Source organism: Lingula anatina, chromosome 9, assembly GCF_051362555.1.
Source record: "Lingula anatina isolate TDL-2025a chromosome 9, LinAna3.0, whole genome shotgun sequence".
Classification (NCBI taxonomy): domain Eukaryota; kingdom Metazoa; phylum Brachiopoda; class Lingulata; order Lingulida; family Lingulidae; genus Lingula; species Lingula anatina.
The window spans coordinates 18,902,022-18,923,142 of NC_141775.1; the positions used below are offsets into that span (position 1 = coordinate 18,902,022).

General features: G+C 38.0%; 3 long non-coding RNA genes across 3 annotated transcripts in view; 1 reads left to right on the forward strand and 2 right to left on the reverse strand.

Moving 5' to 3' along the window:
• The window catches only part of LOC147760076 (uncharacterized), a 94,280-nt gene that overhangs the window by 66,331 nt on the left and 6,828 nt on the right, over nucleotides 1-21,121 (reverse strand). The gene's annotated exons all lie outside the window — the stretch shown is intronic.
• LOC147760078 (uncharacterized) lies at nucleotides 5,068-6,451 on the forward strand. The gene is made up of 2 exons (XR_015331190.1): nucleotides 5,068-5,266; nucleotides 5,801-6,451. It is a non-coding gene; the product is annotated as an uncharacterized LOC147760078 (long non-coding RNA).
• On the reverse strand, nucleotides 9,007-10,688 carry LOC147760079 (uncharacterized). Its single transcript, XR_015331264.1, has 3 exons — nucleotides 10,334-10,688; nucleotides 9,496-9,593; nucleotides 9,007-9,218 (listed from the first exon to the last, which is right to left on the reverse strand). It is a non-coding gene; the product is annotated as an uncharacterized LOC147760079 (long non-coding RNA).

Here is a 21,121-nt window from a genome sequence, read left to right on the forward strand (position 1 = left end):
ATTCATGGAGGTGGATTCTGCATTACTATCATTCCTAGTATTCATGGAGGTGGATTCTGCATTACTATCATTCCTAGTATTCATGGAGGTGGATTCTGCATTACTATCATTCCTAGTATAGATGGAGGTGGATTCTGCATTACTATCATTCCTAGTATTCATGGAGGTGGATTCTGCATTACTATCATTCCTAGTATAGATGGAGGTGGATTCTGCATTACTATCATTCCTAGTATAGATGGAGGTGGATTCTGCATTACTATCATTCCTAGTATAGATGGAGGTGGATTCTGCATTACTATCATTCCTAGTATTCATGGAGGTGGATTCTGCATTACTATCATTCCTAGTATAGATGGAGGTGGATTCTGCATTACTATCATTCCTAGTATAGATGGAGGTGGATTCTGCATTACTATCATTCCTAGTATAGATGGAGGTGGATTCTGCATTACTATCATTCCTAATATAGATGGAGGTGGATTCTGCATTACTATCATTCCTAGTATAGATGGAGGTGGATTCTGCATTACTATCATTCCTAGTATAGATGGAGGTGGATTCTGCATTACTATCATTCCTAGTATAGATGGAGGTGGATTCTGCATTACTATCATTCCTAGTTTTCATGGAGGTGGATTCTGCATTACTATCATTCCTAGTTTTCATGGAGGTGGATTCTGCATTACTATCATTCCTAGTATAGATGGAGGTGGATTCTGCATTACTATCATTCCTAGTATTCATAGAGGTGGATTCTGCATTACTATCATTCCTAGTATTCATGGAGGTGGATTCTGCATTACTATCATTCCTAGTATTCATGGAGGTGGATTCTGCATTACTATCATTCCCAGTATTCATGGAGGTGGATTCTGCATTACTATCATTCCTAGTATAGATAGAGGTGGATTCTGCATTACTATCATTCCTAGTATTCATGGAGGTGGATTCTGCATTACTATCATTCCTAGTATTCATGGAGGTGGATTCTGCATTACTATCATTCCTAGTTTTCATGGAGGTGGATTCTGCATTACTATCATTCCTAGTATAGATGGAGGTGGATTCTGCATTACTATCATTCCTAGTATTCATAGAGGTGGATTCTGCATTACTATCATTCCTAGTATTCATGGAGGTGGATTCTGCATTACTATCATTCCTAGTATAGATAGAGGTGGATTCTGCATTACTATCATTCCTAGTATAGATGGAGGTGGATTCTGCATTACTATCATTCCTAGTATAGATGGAGGTGGATTCTGCATTACTATCATTCCTAGTATAGATGGAGGTGGATTCTGCATTACTATCATTCCTAGTATAGATGGAGGTGGATTTTGCATTACTTTCATTCCTAGTATTCATGGAGGTGGATTCTGCATTACTGTCATTCCTAGTATTCATGGAGGTGGGTTCTGCATTACTGTCATTCATAGTATTCATGGAGGTGGGTTCTGCATTACTATCATTCCTAGTATAGATGGAGGTGGATTCTGCATTACTATCATTCCTAGTATTCATGGAGGTGGATTCTGCATTACTATCATTCCTAGTATAGATGGAGGTGGATTCTGCATTACTATCATTCCTAGTATTCATGGAGGTGGATTCTGCATTACTATCATTCCTAGTATAGATGGAGGTGGGTTCTGCATTACTATCATTCCTAGTATTCATGGAGGTGGATTCTGCATTACTATCATTCCTAGTATTCATGGAGGTGGATTCTGCATTACTATCATTCCTAGTATTCATGGAGGTGGATTCTGCATTACTATCATTCATAGTATTCATGGAGGTGGATTCTGCATTACTATCATTCCTAGTATTCATGGAGGTGGGTTCTGCATTACTATCATTCCTAGTATTCATGGAGGTGGGTTCTGCATTACTATCATTCCTAGTATTCATGGAGGTGGGTTCTGCATTACTATCATTCCTAGTATAGATGGAGGTGGATTCTGCATTACTATCATTCCTAGTATAGATGGAGGTGGATTCTGCATTACTATCATTCCTAGTATAGATGGAGGTGGATTCTGCATTACTATCATTCCTAGTATTCATGGAGGTGGATTCTGCATTACTATCATTCCTAGTATTCATGGAGGTGGATTCTGCATTACTATCATTCCTAGTATTCATGGAGGTGGATTCTGCATTACTATCATTCCTAGTATTCATGGAGGTGGATTCTGCATTACTATCATTCCTAGTATAGATGGAGGTGGATTCTGCATTACTATCATTCCTAGTATTCATGGAGGTGGATTCTGCATTACTATCATTCCTAGTATAGATGGAGGTGGATTCTGCATTACTATCATTCCTAGTATTCATGGAGGTGGATTCTGCATTACTATCATTCCTATTATTCATGGAGGTGGATTCTGCATTACTATCATTCCTAGTATTCATGGAGGTGGATTCTGCATTACTATCATTCCTAGTATTCATGGAGGTGGATTCTGCATTACTATCATTCCTAGTATAGATGGAGGTGGATTCTGCATTACTATCATTCCTAGTATAGATGGAGGTGGATTCTGCATTACTATCATTCCTAGTATTAATGGAGGTGGATTCTGCATTACTATCATTCCTAGTATAGATGGAGGTGGATTCTGCATTACTATCATTCCTAGTATAGATGGAGGTGGATTCTGCATTACTATCATTCCTAGTATAGATGGAGGTGGATTCTGCATTACTATCATTCCTAGTATAGATGGAGGTGGATTCTGCATTACTATCATTCCTAGTATAGATGGAGGTGGATTCTGCATTACTATCATTCCTAGTATTCATGGAGGTGGATTCTGCATTACTATCATGCCTAGTATTCATGGAGGTGGATTCTGCATTACTATCATTCCTAGTATTCATGGAGGTGGATTCTGCATTACTATCATTCCTAGTATAGATGGAGGTGGATTCTGCATTACTATCATTCCTAGTATAGATGGAGGTGGATTCTGCATTACTATCATTCCTAGTATAGATGGAGGTGGATTCTGCATTACTATCATTCCTAGTATTCATGGAGGTGGATTCTGCATTACTATCATTCCTAGTATAGATGGAGGTGGATTCTGCATTACTATCATTCCTAGTATAGATGGAGGTGGATTCTGCATTACTATCATTCCTAGTATTCATGGAGGTGGATTCTGCATTACTATCATCTACATAAGAACAAATACATGTACTTTATTACCAAACATTACATTTAAACCACTTTCAAGAACTAAGTTGAATAACTTGGTCACATATTTCTTCCAAAGCAGTTATTACAATTTCATACATCAAATTCATACACTGTAGCTATATCATTTGACCTTTACTAGGCTAATTCATTATAGTTACATTTCATACCTATGAACAACTGGCTGTCGTTTCCAGCCAATTCTTTGATACCCTCTACTGCAGTTTCTCCAATTATCTCTATTACCTGATCAGTATAAACATATAGAGATATATGTATATATAAAATATGCCTCCTGGTTATTGGACATTCCAATAGGGCATGTCTGTGAAACTCAGTGTTGACGTATTCATATTCACAGAGTCAGTCTAAGTTAATTACTCTACTAAATATCATCTTGATGTTCTTAAAGCAATTAAATATAAAACGAAGTTAGCCATTGTGCAATTTAATATACAAATTCATTTTTTTAAAAATAAATAACAAAATAACACCTTCTTCTTCCACTCTGACAGTGGACTGGGCCCCACACCACCACCCTTCTGCCGCATTGCTGCACGGCGTTTGGCCTCTTTGCGCTTAGTGCGAGACGTGAGGTCATGCCATTTTTTCCTGACCTCTCGGAAACTCCTCTTTATATGTGAAACACTGTTAACTCTAAAAGGAAAGCATTCATAATTTTAATAAAAAAAATATATAAGAATCACCACTTTATTGCTTCATCATACTGTGCATGACCATGTCAAGATGTGTTAATAGAGAGCAATTACAATTACTTTTATTGAATAACTACAACAACATACCAAACTAAATCATCAATAAGCAATAATTAAATATAATGGATATAATTTTAACATGGCAAAACAGACTACGATTAACAGAAAAGGACTGTTAATCATAATTATTCAACTTACTTTTCGGCAACTGCAGCCCATTGTTTTTCTTTGGACTTTAGAGTCACGGTGTTGGTGAAGGGGCTAAATAGTGTAGGTCTACACGAGACCTCCTCCACCAACACCGCGAGCTCATCGGTTTTATAACGCTCCCTGCTGTGTTTCTCCATTTCACGTGCGATTTACTATCGTTCCTCCAAACAAAAAAGAACCGCTAGGCGTACGCGTGTGTTCGAGACTATAATTGTACTTCCGGACAGGCATTTATTGCGTTGCGTTTGCTAAGGCTTCGAGATATCAGGTGGGTGCAATCGCACTAGCAAATAGCGCACGCTAGCTATGCTATAGCGCGTGCGCAACATAGCGATCCTTTCGAGATTCTGAGCCCAGCTCTCTCTAACACTACGGTCCTGGCAACAAACACAGCAGACACATCAAAGCCGAATACGTCCTCACCTGTCCCGATGGCAATCACAGTGCTATCCCCGGGACAAAGTCCAATCCGGAGACCAATCACAACGAGCAAGGCTCACTCAAGACGATCGACACAAATGTCTCTCTAACGAAGCCTAATAAGCACTTCGTGTATCTTTACGTACAGGTAGGCCTAACTATCAGTCGTTACGATGACAAATTGACGATTACTTTGAGATCTCACCTTGTAGAAGGGTGTGACTGGTTGAAAATCCGTTCCCTCCCATACGGTGGATGGAATGTGCTATTGTTCAACTTAGAAGTACCGTCACCGTTTGTTTGCTATCTACCCAAGATCTCCGTAAAGTTCAGAGGTACGTCAATATCGTTGAAAACAGGAAAAGCTGAATCCTGTCGACTGCGCCATTTGTAACTGAGTATCACAACAAACATCGACTGAATCTCAGAAGAATCAGCTTCTTTATTCCTGTACATACATACACGCCAACGTGACAGTGTGAGTAAAAATAACTCAAGAATACTGTTCAGTCTGTCCGGAGATTCCGAGCTGCGCGTGCACATTGACTGAAGCGACGGCCATTTCCGCACTACTTTCAGCAAAATCGAGTGAGAATGGACGACTTTTGATCTCTTCTTGTTTTCATGTGTATTTTTGTCAACTGTTGATGTGATTAAACGATATGTATATAAAAGGAAGCGGGAATGTCTAGGGATTCGGAATTTTAAGGTTAGTTGTCATAAAAAATAGATTTAGAACTGTAAAATGGGAGATTTATCCACGCGGGTGATTGCAAATGGAGCCCCGTTTCAGGTGTCCGCAATTTTCTATTTAAAGATTTCTGTAAGAATTTGAAATCTCACAATTTTTTAAAAACTAAATCATGAAAGCCAATTAAGCTGGGTTTCTGGCAGTATATATGTTTTGTAAATTCAGCTTTGTCCATTTTTTTTAGCGCGAGGTGAAATCGACGCCAAGCACTCGCATTTCTGAAGCGTGTCACACCAGTGCGTTTCAACTATTACAAAATTGCTACAATGTTTATTTCACCAGCGTTTTACATATATTCTAAAAGCTAAACAAGTGGGCTTCGTGTTGAAATTAAATATATGTTGCGTTCGGGTCCCAACTGGCTGGCAAAGTGTTAATAATCCCGTGAAGTCTGTGTAAAAGTTGCAAAACCGATTATTTCAGGTGCAGTAGGTTACTGTGATTATGTATCGCAGGAAACGCAAAATATTTTCAAACAATTATATCTTGCAGAAAGACGAGATCATAAACTTTCAAATGCTATATCATAAGGTATGTCTCCTACAATTTTTACCCATTTTGTGTGGGGAAATAAGTGAATCTCCAAAACGACGACAAAATGGAACCCCATTTTCGTCATAATTTATAGCGTCACGTGACCAACCTGAAGCACTGACCCGACTTAGAAAGACTACAAGTTTTCTTAAATATTCTGAATATCAGAGCAAACAGATTACAATGAAAATAAAAATACGAACAAGGACTGTACATCAAACATCAGATTTATTCCAAGAGTTATATGCTTCATTCTGAAAACATCAAAAATGGTATAGTTATGATCCACCCCACAAGAAATCCAGTGTGAATTTTGACTAATATAGGAAGATATTGCTATATCTAGTAATAAATAAAACACGATTTTTTATTTGGATATATATTTACTGTACAATGAAGTACTGGCCTATGGCCAGGTTGTACTTTTTAAAGCCTGAAAGGGTTTTGATAATAAAAAAAAATCATTCAGCACCGGTTTATTCATTATATTAAGATCTGCACTAATGCCTTGTTCTCTTATTTTACTGCTCAAGATTTATTTCTATGTACTAGTACTATTTTTGTCTCTTACATATTAAAATATTTAAAATGAGGCCCTTCCAATTATGATTTGAAAAAATCCCTTATCTACTTAAATTTACATGCAAAATATTAAAATCTGTGTAATAAACACAACTAAGTAAACTTGTGTCCTTAAAACACTGTTCCTGGGAAATGTTCATTCAGCCTCATGAATATGCACTGAACTTTTTCAAAGTTTGCCTTTTAAATCAAAGCAGTTAACAAGGCTGCAATAAACTATTTGGCAAACTTGATCTGTCTATTCTGGGGGCAGGAGAAGCACCTGCCCCATCAAGTCATGAATATTACTTTAGCCAAAACTGACATACAAATAAGATCCTCCCCAGCTGAAAATTCTTAAATATAATTTGTAATTAAATAGTCTACATATCAAAGTAAAATGCATTAAAAATGAAAAAAAAAAAAAAAAAACTTCAGTATTGCATACGAGTATGTTTCAATATTTTATTTCCCTAGAATCTTCAATGGTCAGGTCATTTACCTGGATATGACAATCAGAAAACTAAACCAATTTTCAAGTTCAAAATTGTGCTGTTTTCCCTGCCACCCAGTGGTTGATAGATTCCTTGACTAAATGATCATCAAAACTTGGCCCCTTAAAACTGCCGTCAAAAATTTGTTAACTTAAGCATAATATTCCCCAAACTTGACCTCCAGTCAGATTTGATTCTTTTGAGAGCACTGTATCCTCTCTCCACCTGAGAAGTGGACAAGCTGAACAAGGCAATTTCAGTTAGCATTATTGTATGTATTCTAATCTTTGTCTGGTCTCCTAGCCTTGAAACAAATCGGTACACGTCTTTTTTTTTTTAATTCACTATAAACCTGCCACCTATGTACTCTTTAAAGGCAGGCCACTCTCAATGGAAGTCTTTTGGGTCAAAGCCCATCCTGTTTAATACTAAGGGGTCAAAACAGAATTTGGGCAGGACTGGCCAATACGGACCAGTGGATCTTAGAGGTACTGGTCCGTACCAAGAAGTACTGGTCCGTAAAATTTTACGTTAAAAATTAGTAGTTTCAAGCTACTAGATATAACGTAAATGCATACATGTTTAACATCCATTTTTATTTCTATATGATTATCTAAACACATTCATATTCTAGTCAGTTCCTTTAACTGTTTGTACACATCCTCCTCTGCTAGCTCATCATTATCATAATATATAAAAAATAAAATGGATATATAAAAAATTATTATGAAATAAATATAACTTCTACATATATCCATATTTTAATCTTAAAAATTTAATTTAATTTTAATTGCTGGGGTTGAACGCGAGACGAAAAAACTTCTCTCAAACTTTACTAGCCCGAACCAAAAAACACTAGCCCAATTTAAATAATTCATTTAAAAAGTTTAAGCAGATGCTGTAAAGAGTTGTGGTACCATACTGTACTTTCTTATAAACCTTATTATAGAAGTAGAGCAAGTGAATAACAAAGTCAATCAGGTTAATTTCCAGTTGATGGGGTGGTAAAATTAATTAAAAACATATTTAATTCTTTTAATATTGAAAAAATTATTTTTTAAAATTTGTAATACTGAATATAGTTACCCTTACTTTTCATATTTTTATTATATCTTTTTTTCCATTTTTTATATGCAATCAAAATGTTTTTTAAATTCCTATTCTTTTTATTGACAATGGCTCTTTTCTGACAATTTATTTCCAATTACATCGGTATATAATGCCACTTCTAATTTAAAATACATAGGTGCTGTAAGGGTAATTAAACAAACGTCTTACAATTTTTTTTGGTAACAATTCTTTTGGTTATATATTTGTAAAAACAACTTTTCAAGGACTTTACCAGGACAAAGTGTGGAGGGGTAGCCATGGCATAAACTGAACTATCCCACATTGTCAAGAATAGTTCATAGGGTATTTATGTAACTGCCATGTATTTACTCATGGACATTAAAATTATAAATAAAAAATATAAACAAAAAAGGAAATAGAATACTCCACCCCTCAGTCTGCTAAGTGGTCCTAACCTTAATGTTCTATGAGATAACGCATACATTACACTTGCTTCGGAGACAGTGTTGTTTTGACAAAGAACCTGTTGCAAGTACCAAAGAATTCCGGTCTGATCCAGTTTCTTGATTGACAGCAATTTGTAGTCATGACAACAAACTGGTCAAATTAAAAGATGCCGACACGCTGATCAGACAGACTGCTACTATGAATAACTACAGTGAAGTTATTTATAGCAACTAATCAATATTCAGTAGTTTGAGCTAGGTGTGAGTTTTTTTCAACTGAGAGGCATATCATACTATCTAGAAACGTCAAATAAGAGGCAGGGACAAAGAAGACTGGCGACTCATATTTTTGAAATCGTACTGAGTGTTAAAATAGGTTCAAAATTACAGCTAGTGCTTTATAAAATTTCATCTTTTTTACTAGCCCGGTGCCACTATAGGTGGGCAATTGCCTCGGGCTAGTGCTTAACGTCGCAGACTGTGGGTTTGGCAACGATGTTCGGCACTTTTCAGCGGTCGCCAAAACGACAGGTAGTCGCCCGGGACGTTTCTAAGTCGCATTGGCGAGTGGGCGACCGTCTGTTTTGACCCCTGATACTGGAAGAAAATAATGTTCCAGAACTAGTCTGCTATGAGAAAGGTTTCTAGGGTAAATAATATCCAAGACTCTACAAAACACCATCTCTTGTTCAGTCACACCTGCATCAACAGCACCATCACACAAAATTGTGTGGAAATAAATTTTCCCTGGTCTTGACTAGAACACCTCTTCCCTTATTGTCAGCTGATATGAAATTCAGGAATCTGTTAAAAATAATTATAATATAATGATAAAATCATACATGTGGAAACAAATTTATACAAAGCAGATAAAAACTGAAATTTAATGAAAAACCTATAGATTAAAAAAAAAAAAAAATCACCTCATTGTCAGTCTCACACCAGTTGTTTATCAAAGTACTATATAGTATTAATAATTCCTTGGTCCTACTAGTTATAGGCCAGTTATAAAAAAAATACAGAAGTATTGGCTTTCTTTTTTTTTTTTTTTTTTTTTTTTTTTTGATAAACACTTAATTACCTTCTAACTGGTATCTTTTCATTTCATGCCATCAAGTCCATTCTCATGCTACAGCTTAGGCAGGGATAGACCTGTATGCTGTCAGCATTTCACTAAAACTGAAAAAGCACAATGCATAGGTCATAAAGTATGCTTTGGTCATAAAGTGTGGCTGTGCCTTGACAAACTATTTTTTAAAAACTTGTTTAATTTAATTTAAACTTATTTCATTTACTTTTATTTTAATACCAACAATTTCAGATATTAATAGAGAAAAATTGTAAAAAAAACACAATATTTAAACTTATAATGTAAAACAACTTTGGAACCTGCCCTAGAAAGACCTTTAGTACACCTGTAATGCTGATTGCGCAATATGCTAGTTAACAGGTGTGTATAGACACACACCCCCTATTTTGGAAAATGTCTAGATTCCAACTCCATAAAGGAAATAGAAGGGATAAAGGTACGCAAGTACACATTTAACAAAGTGCAACTGTAACTTTGCAACAAAATGTAACAATTCACTATGGCTCTGTTCTCACAACTTTTAGATCGATCTATCACCGCGGGGAGTCTCACTAGATTACTGTCAGATAATCCCCCTTGAGTGTCCGTCCCCGCCTACTACAAGCTGTAAGGGGTAATTAACTTTCGTGTCCGCCCGGCTGACAGCTATTTAGCGTGAACCCCCAGGGAGTTAGGTCGATCCAATGTAGGTCGATCTAATCTATGAGAATGGGGTGTATGACTGAACGTCAACAAGTGCATTTGAACTATGCGAAGGGAGGTTACTCCAAAATCATTTCTATATATTTCGGCGCTTCTATGAGACTTAGTGAATGCAAAAAAGACTCACCTTTTAGTCTGCAAACCCAAAGCTATGTAACTTGAAAGGCAAACGGCAAAATTTTCCAGTCCGAAACCATGTTATGGCAGCGATATGGTCTATCTGCAGCACCGATGTCGTTTCTTCATGTATTGTTTTCCATAACAGCTCTCACTATGACAGTGACACACTGTATACTATAAATATACACTTGAAAAGCTGAACATTCCATATTTTCAACCGAAATGCAAGATTTACCGAGAAAAACGCTCTCGAGTCACTTGCTCAGTGCAACGTGACAGTCCCAATTTCGACTGACCTACATAATTCGCACTAAAATAGAGATTTTACAAAGAAGGAAGGTCTCACAAAAAAATTATTCTTCGTGGTGTAATTTAAGCATATATAGTTTCATAAATCATTATAAAATCAAAAAATTAGGTTTGTCCATTTTTTCTGCAATCATTTCATTTTTGGGTAAAAAATTCCAAGGTCAGCTTGGGAAAAACGCGTGTGCTATTTTTAGACAGCTGATACAAATTTTTCCACGGAAATGAAATGTTAATTTTACATTGTGCGTTTACATCAAGTTCTAAATTTTATTTTTTGAAAGTTTCAAGCAGAATAATGGGCTATTCACAGAGTTTCATGGATTTTCATAACAGATATGGATTTTGCAAAATATGGCGCGAAACACACGTCGCGGACTATTTTGTGCAAGCGCGTAGGATTTTTTGTAATAATCACCGCTTACGCATTGATATGCCAGATCTCCGGACAGACTGGTTGAGCGGGTAATTTATATTTCCCGCTCACGTGACTAACAAAGCTCACGTGACCGCCAAAAGGGCGGTGTTGTAGATAAAGTAATAAAACTTGCTGGTTCAATTTTTTTTATTATTATTGTACAGTTTTACATTTATTCGTACTAATGCTGAACAGAAAACTGGCAACAGATCTCACAAAATCAAGAAAGAATCCCGTTCAGACCTGGGCCGGCTTTCACGAAACGTTTCGCAGGTTGCGCATTCGCTATGGTTTGCGCAATTGCGCTAATTTTTTTTGCGTAGCTTTCTCGAAACAATTCGCAATTTTTTTCGCTGTTAGCGCACGACGTCGTGCCCGGAAGTAAATATTGTAATCTCGAAACACTGCTCTTCGGGCCGCGGAGGCAAGAAATATGACAACAAATGCTCGTGCTCTGGATGTATAGAACGCAGTTTGTAGGCCTACAAAAATGATTAAAGTATCATTTTGATAAGATTTTTTTTTGGGGGGGGGAGGAGGTGCTAACATTATTTTGAGATAGTCACTTTCAACATTTGAGAGAAAAGTATTTTTTACAAAGTCGTTTCATCATTTTGCTTGTCGAGTCTTATCGTTTTGAGATACCGATATACTCTTTATAGAAACCAACATAAAATATATTAAAAAATATTTCAAAAATGCATAAAAAGTAAAGGAGTCTTATTAAGCATAAAAAGTAGTGATGGTTGACGTGAATGCATATGTCATCTAAATTCACCTGGGGCTGGCAAATGGCCGTCCCGCAACCGCCTGATATGAGAGTCTCCATAGAGGAGAATAATCGGTCCACTTGCTTTCCAGACATGGTTAGAGTGATGGATACACTTGCACTTGCTTTTATTCGGACACTTGGGTTGCAAACATTATAATAATCCCATTATCTTTGATCTTATGAACACCTGTCCCCATCTTTTCATTTAAATACTGATATTGTTATTACTAATATCTTTCTTTCATCAAGATAACACTGCCATATAAGAGCACTGCTACTGTATTTAATCAAATTCCAACACTACATTTGGATCTATAAATAACATAAGTGATGCTAGAGTTATTAAATAAAACATCTTGCAAAATTTCTGGTTATATTTTGGCTAATAAACAACATTTCAACAAGATATTTACTCCCATCCCAAAGTTTTCTCATATTAGAAAATTAACCAGGTTTTGACAGAAAAGTTATAACACCGACTAATGCTATTGGTATGCATAGTCGGGCGTGAATTGTCAATAAACAATTGTTTTATTATTTTTACATCTGATTTTTCTGTATGCTTATGGCCGTCCTTCATTCAATTATTCTAAAAACGGAGTAGGGTAAAACCATGGATTTTTATAGACAAAAATGACTGATAGTTATATAAACTTTATTTATTGAAATAACCGCATTCAGTGCTGAGTCCGTTCTCCGCACGCTCGACTGTATCGTTGAACGCTTGTTGAATCTAAAGGCAACCTGGCTATATCGATGTTTACTGTATACTTATGAACGTTTTTTTTTTTCTTCCTTTTTTTCATTTTGGAAGACTAGTATACAGTAGTAAACATCGTTTTACGTGGTTTTCAATGCAACAAATGAGACAATCGATCGAGTCTGGTTCACCGTCTTGAAAACGTCTACAGACCCGCGTTCATTACGTAGTTTTTTCCAATAAAGCACCATCGTTACATTTCTAACTATTATCTGATTTTACACTTCTTTCATATGGGACAACGCTTGTGGACGGTATTTATAGCTTGTGGACTGTTGTGTGGACGGTAATATTAGTGCTTGTGGACGGTAGTGGTCGGTTGTAGACAGTAATTAGGTACACCGGGTACATGTAAATTCGCCTATTTTCGTTTAGAACGACAAGAAAAGCTACGCGAACGCCAAAGTACGCTTGCGAAAAGTCTTAGCGACAGGGTCCGACCTGTACCAAATATCTTGCGCAAATAGCGCAATATTTTGCGCAAAATTACATTGCGAAACGTTCGTGAAAGGGTCTGTTCGCAAAAAGGGACTTTGCGCAATTGCGCAAACTGCGAAACGTTTCGTGAAAGCCGGCCCTGGGAGATGGATCCTTTTCGCCCATATCCCCTCCTATAGGCACGTCCAGCGGGCCAAAGAAAGTTTGCGGGCCAAAGAAAGTTTGCGGAGAATCCTCAAGATAATGGAAACTGCTCTCCAATATCTGACGTCATTGTACAATTTAAAAGTATAATTGAATATCAATTCATATTGGATATAACCATTTAATCCAGGAAAACTATCCCTGAACTAGCTCGCCTTTGTTTTAAATAATAATTAACACCAAACAGTGCTAACATGATGAGGAAAAATAACAACTAAATCAAAGAAAACCCGTCCTATCCATTCAATCATGGCTGGCTACTCAAGACAACAGTAAAAATAAACATAATCTACCCAGTTCCAACAGAACACCCGTTCTGTTACCTAACCCTTCCTTGGGCAGGCCTCAACATAAAATCCCTGGTCTCAAATACCAGTTTCACCACTCCAACCCGGAGCGTGGTATCCTTAAAATAAAATGTCCGGTCTGACTTTCCACGTCGCAACCAAGGACGCGTAGCTTTCCCACTAGCTCACTTACTAGCTCATTCGTTTTCAGTTTACTAGGGCCTGACTGTACATTGAGCTGAGCGCGGCTGCTTTTCGTAAGTCTTACTGCCCTCTGCGACCCAACCGGCCGGTGACCCAGTCGATAGCGATCACTCAATCCCGTAGAGCTAACCAGGCTCCCAGGGAGCAACCGACGGTCTTATCCCGGGCCCAATGCCATGGGTTATCGGAACTTTGACCGTTTTCACCAGCCTTGCCTGTTCGCCACCGTGTCGGAACCACATCAACATCGTCTGGCTATAGCTAGGTGAGGACTGTCGTCCCCGTACCACTCAGTGAACTCGTTAACACTGAGCCGACTAGACGGTACCACAGTATCCTGTTAATTCAGGATTCGAGACACAGTGGGCCTTCTGTCTCTCTCCCACAGCACTATAGATCGTTTTTATGTGCCCCTGGAGCCTTGCGACTCCACTGCCGCCTGTTAAATACAGCCTCGGGGAGCTTATCCCCCTCGCTATCTGTCGATCCAAATTTTTTGACAAGCAGTCCTGATTGCGGCTTGAAACTTTCAGACCTTCCATTCACTCCATTCTAGGAGTAAGATACCTTTTTAAATAAATAATTAAATATCTGGTGTTACTTGCATTTATCCATCTGCGGACCTAAATTGACAAGCAGCCCTAATACTCCTAGAAGCTAACCAGACCTTCCACTCAGAACTTAGAGCAGGGTAACCTTTTAAACAAAATAAAATACTGGGTTTCCATCCTCACCTCGAGGTAATATAAACTGACCTGTTTCCATTCACCACGCCATATGAATCTTTTTTTTTTATGAGCCCTCAAGATATTTATTTAACCGTCAATTACTTCCATAATTAAAAGTCCTAAAGTAGGGGCCTACGCTTGTCGCGTGTTTGTCTGTCTGTGTGTCTATTTATAGTTTCTGTCTGGCTACGCGCGTGTCTTGTCCCGACCGGTTTTGTCCGGTTTATTTCACCGTTTTTTTTTTTTTTTCAATATCTCCGACGCATCTCTACCTTTGATGTTACCTGTGCATTCAAATGTGCCCTTTGTTGAATAATTTACTGCCACGCATTTGTTTTTACCTAAAAATCACCATATTCCGACGTTATCTCCGGCCATTAACTCGTTACCTCCGATCTTTATCTCGATCGGCGCAAATTTTGAACACCTGAATTTCGTTATCTAGCCCTCTGCCTTTGTCAGCACTTGCTTGACTTCACCGGCAATTGTAATTGATAATTTGTTCACTCTTAAAGTCACATTTCGTTATTTACATAATATACCTTGAATACGCACGCTATAACTAAAACAATTAACGTAAACGAATACCACACGCAAAGGAACCTATTCTACAACGCAGGAATCTTCCTTATCGCTAAATATCCATATGATCGACAAAGCAACAATAACCCGAACACATGATATCTTACAACAACAGTAACACGAAAACACGACATAATACACCAACGTCGCAAAACTCGTCGTTCTCATTTACGCGGATCGACGATCTCCTTCCTATACCAAAAATTATATTAACCTGCCCGTTCCTACCACGTATCAATTGTGCGAAGATTTTTACCGACAAATACGTTTTCCGTGCACTTACGATCTCTAGTTTCTTTTGAAAACTATTTAACCTGTCCATATGCTTAACACGTACTTTTAATACGCGACCCAACATCGAAAATGTTTGAGATTCCCGAATAAAATCGACTATATAAACTACAGAAAAGCCATAAAGTCCCTCTCTACCGACCATGAAAATTTACCTTAAATAAGCAAGACTTTGAAACCAAAAATTGCACTCTGACGATCATAAAACAATTTACGTTAAATAATCAAATCTCTCCTATTTTTCACCGAATTTGAAAACTTAATTAACCCTAACGTGATACCGCGGCAAGAAACGAACGAAAAGCCGCCGAATACTTAACCTCAAAATTTATACAGAATTTAGCAATTTACCAAATATTAGTTCTGACAATATAAATAACATTCATACTTACCCCAACCGGTCCGGTGATACTGCCGGCCAGCCGATCTTCGTCGTGCGAAGTTTTACCTTTTCTCCTACACTTACCTTTCCTTCTGGCCATTTTGTGTTTGAATGGAAACCTTCTTTGGGCGCATTTTAACGTAAACTGGCGAGGGTCGCCAAATATGTAATGAATTGCAATTAAGCGAGAATCCCCTTGGAGATAGTTCAATCCAAAGTTAGTACGAGAGGGTCTGGGAATGGTCTCTTATACTTGTGGACAAGCTGGATGATTATGCTGTAGCAATTTCATTTTACTTGTATTTTTATATTCATGCTATCATTACTGTCGAGTAAAATAAAGTAAAGATGTTTTAGATGATCAAAATCTTAAGGGAAAACAGAAGCTTTTTTTTTCAACATTATTCAAGGTTGTCTACTAAATGTGATGATGGTATTGACTTTTGTCTTTTGCTAATATGCGTGGTAGCATATACGACTCAGTTATAGTCGTTCTTATTATTCATTAACTACTTTCCAGTTGTTACCAGTGCCGCTTCCTGCATTTCTATTTCTACCTCATGCAATCTCTAGCAGCCTTCACTCCGTTTACATTACATTAAAAATACCATAAGAGCATGTCAATCAACTGAAGTCACTCTACAAAACACTCCCCACTCCTGCATAAGTCATTCTAATAGATCGAGGGACTTGTTAACAAAAGCGGCCATCACAATACCATTTGAATATTAAACTTGTGTTTGTCTTTAATTGTTGCTGTTCAATTCAACCAGTCGAGGGACGACGCGCGGGGAGGCGTGTGAGAGGCGGAGAGACCGTTAATGGATTAAGCAGTCTTCTTTTCATGTAGGACCGCCATATTTAGGTCGCGGCCTTAATAGACCTCGGCTCTTCTCGATGTGAATGCTCCCATAAATTGTTGCTTTTAGTGTGCATTAGGAGACATAAAGGACACATACGTCATCAAAGGGATTTAATCTCGGCTCCGATGTTTAATTGCAAGGCCCCTGCAGCGGCGGCGCATGTGGAGGCGGGGAGACCATCGAGAATCAGCGGCAGCTCTTGTGAAGTGTGGTCGGCCATATTTAGTAGGCGGATCAGTTAGTACTCGGATCATCTATTCTAAAATGGAGCCTTAACCCCATAGAGCCCGTCACCGCATATGTGCGGTTCAATTATCGCTTACCCCAAACGCCCAAAACCGCATATGTGCGTATCTTGGAAAGATCGTCTTCTGTACTCTTTTGTATCGTGAGTCATAAAATGATATATAGTTTAACATCCGGGTATGTTTCTTGTCTCTCATTGCCACCATTTTTAAAGGCGATAGAAATATATATGAGCGAGAAAACGGCGATTTTCAAGACTTAGGTGGAGAAAGTAAAATCAAGATGGCGGCTCCTCGCTACGGTAGGGACCTGCGAAGGGATACTGTTATTGAAATGATTGAAAACCCGGACTTTGATGAGAAGTTTTCGTGTGACAGTGACATAGACAGTGACGATGATATTCATTTATTTATGATGTAAAGGACGATAGAAATATATATGAGCGAGAAATCGGCTATTTCCTAGACTTAGCTGAAGAAAGTAAAATCAAAATGGCGACTTCTCACTACGGAAGAGGCCTGCGAATGGATACTGTTATTGAAATGATTGAAAACTACGACACTGATCAGGTGTTTTCGAGTGACAATGATATAGACAGAGGGGAAGATATCCCTTTATTCATGATAAAAGTTTTAAAGATGTTTTTGCCATAGATGGTGTTAAAAATTGACTTCTATTCAGCTCTGGCCACGATGTTCAGGTGAGCTGAAAAGCTGGCTCAAGTATAGGTATACCTGGTAGCAAAACGAGCATAACTTAGAAATTAATGGAGATAACTTGCTGAAATTTCCTGGATTGAAAGTTTCTATAATTGACATCATCTCTGTGAATTTTCAGGCAAATTTATGGAGAAATAAAAAATTGATGTGCATAAGATAAATCAACTTTGTTTTATTTCACCCATTATCAAATGAAAATGTAGTTTTTAACCGGTCATAATTCTTTGTACAGCACGTTGAATTTAAATGTAATTCTATTTTTATTTAGCTTGAAATGTTGGCTTTTTAAAAATGTGTACTTTGTATGGGTAATAAAGGCAAACAAATAAATTATGGCCAATTTACTGAAGTGACCTGGCTTTTCAAGGCTAGCTCACAGAATTAATTGGGCACAGCAGAACTTTATGGGTCAGCATTAACTGGGTCCTATGGGGTTAATCTGTGTTTGTTATTCAACTTCTATTGAAGTGTCTAGACTCATATTTTGTTACTTACATCATAAGATACAATGGCGGATTAAGAATAAGTGATCGATTTGACAACAAATTATTACTGGTCAGTATCTTAAAATATTCCTTTCTCTTCAAATTTTGCTTTAGAATATTAAAGTTTACTATTTAGATTGATTTAGATTCTTTGGAATGGTGCCTGATGACATCGGTATTATAGTTTCACAAGTTTATTCCTTTCTATTCACTTTTAAAGTCTTTAAAATGATGTTCAGGCGGGGATGGTCATAGTTCTCTATCCTTTACTAGCTACGCCACAGATCAAACTTCAATGGAGTCAATAGCTAATCCGGCATGGCAGCATGCATGCATGTCGTACTACCCTTTCAACAAAAGCAAGAAGTGTTTTTTTTTCAATAGTCACGTTGCCACTATTGCTTAATCCAAACATGCTCTTGCTTTTTTTCATACCCATCCCCCTTCGTAAGGACCTGACCCCCCCCCCCTTCGATTTCTGAAAAAAATCAAACCAATGGTCCCCTCTTGAAATTAGAATTTTGACTAGCTGCATCATAGTTCTAAGCCGTACCAAATGTCACCGTTTGCCCTTTGAAATACCAATTTTTTCTGGTCCCTTCAGCGGGCCCCGGACCCCACGGCAAGGGAGGGGGGTCGACACCGCATCCGCTGACCTCCCCCCCCCCCTTCAAAAAACCCTGGATCCGCCCCTGTCATAGCAAAAAAGTAATCTATCTAGGAATGCTCTGTTTTCAGCTTTTCAAATAAGAGCTCGTGTACATGATGAACTTTAACAACAATGATGAAAATACTATGTTCGCAGACTGGCGATGCACGGTATGCAGTGCATATGTTCGGCTCATGGCCTATTGATTGTTATAGCAGATATATACATGAACAGCCAAACTGGCCCTCTCTTTAAGAAAGTAGAACGTTTCCATTTGATCCGCAACCTTCCAACGAAGCTTTGTGGCTCCGTGATAACTCCGTCGTCTTGGATACAAATACAGTAGACACTCACACGCGGGATCGAAGCCTAAGATTTTAAACGTAATTTTTTTTAGCTCGAAATGATTTCTAAAAAACATGCTTTTGATTACTAAAAGATGAAACTCGTACGTATGGTGGTTGGCGGGTCAGTTACGGCGCAGTCGGTAGCGTGCTTGATTGCAAAAAAAAAAAAAAAAAAAAAAAAAAAAACATGGAAACGGCAAGTCACGAGTTCAAATCCAAGATGACGCATGTTAGTTCACCACATCAAGGAGCTGGCCCCGCAATCGAATACGACTGCAGGTTCGCGTGGTCTGAGATGTCGTTTTTGTTTCCAACTTCTTTCCCATCTCGACGCTTTTCCTAATCATAATGCCTCGCTTTAGAAGAAACGGCAGGACAGGTCAGAAAATGGCGGAAACGGCACCACAGGCCACAGGTACTACAGGCCAGTTGTTAATAGATGGCGCAGCGAGCAGTTTTTAGAGGACATTGTGTTTTCGGTGCAAAGATGAAAAAAACACTTTCGTCAGGGTTTACAATTGTATTTTTATGGATTATACAATACATTTCTATTTTTTTTTCTTTTTACCTACACAGTTTGGTAAAATGTTTTTTCTCCTTGATTAAATCGGCTTATAGAAATTTAAATTAAAATTGTTTTGAAAAAATTAATGTAATTTTGAATTTTTACAAGTGTTAATTTCTATAAACATGTATGTTCAAGCTCTATTTAAATAAAAGAGAAAAATAACAGGAATAAAAGTTTAAGCAGAGTTTCGTTTTGTTGATATCGAATAAGAATTTTAAAAAAATTATGGTAGATATTTACTGGTCGTTGATGCTGTTTCCCCTCTCTAGCTCTGACTTGAAGAGTGACAAGCCCCCGAGTGTCCAGACCCCGAGGCCCACGCTAAGGAGGCGAGGGCCATTCCCTAAAAACGCCCCCCCCCGGAAAATAACCTGTATCCGTCCCTGCGCCCCCCCCCCTTTCATGAACCCTGGATCCGCGGGGAAGGGGGGCATGAATGCCTGTCAACTCCTGCCTTCGCTTTCTATAATGATCTCTTCACCCATCTAGAAATCAGTTAGGCCTACATCTAGGAGCAAACGGCACAGCAGGCCAAGAAATCTTTTACGTTAATATTTTTGATACTGTCTTTTTTTCTCTGTTACAAAGATTCGTAAAAATATTGTCTCCTAGACGTATCTGTTAAATATCCCGACTTTCCTTTCTTTTTTAAATTATATAATCTTATATAGAAATTAAAAAAATGAGTTAAGGAATTAAAGCCGAAAACCTATTGAATGATCAGAGAGAGAGAGAGAGAGAGAGAGAGAGAGAAAGAGAGAAAGTGTGTGTGTTTTGCCTTATAACTCCTACCTCCGCTGTCAAAAATAAACTCTCCAGCCGTGTGGTATCAATTATATTTGGGAGAAAAGGGCACTACAGGTCAGGACATCTGTTACATTAATATTTTTGATACTTTTTTCGCTTTAACAAAAACTTGTAAAAATTGTGTCTCCTTGACATTCTTGTATCTGTTAAATATCCCACTACAATATCCCCAAGATATACCGGTATATAATCTTATAGGCCTATAGAAATGAATTAAATGATTACCCATGATACGATAGCTTTTTGTAAGATAAGAGAGAGAAAGAGAGAAGCGGGGCGAAATTTTGCTGGAATTTTTGGTGAACTTGGCTTGGATGTGGTGTGAAACAATGGACATCGGACACATTTCATCGGACTTGAAGAACAAAACAAACAATCACAAAACAGGCACGAACGTAATCTCCTCTCAATTCATCTAACACACTCACGTGGTCAAATGCACCCCAGGTCAGCCTCCCGGTTTATAGCCGCCGGTGGACCACTGGTGTAGCAGGGCCTACTGCTGGTGGTTAGCTGGTGGCAGATTGCCGTTGGTAATGTAGCTGGTGACCGGTCCACCGGTGACCCATTCGCGATTTTCTCATCGCATTGTAAAGTGTAGATTTTTTTTTTCAAATACGCGTATGCGTATTGTAATAACGTTACCTCATTTCGGCGGAAGTGTTTTGTTTTTTTTTCCTTTGTTCACTCATTTGGGAGTGCGCAATTTCCAAGCATTTCATTGGCCTATAAAATTTAC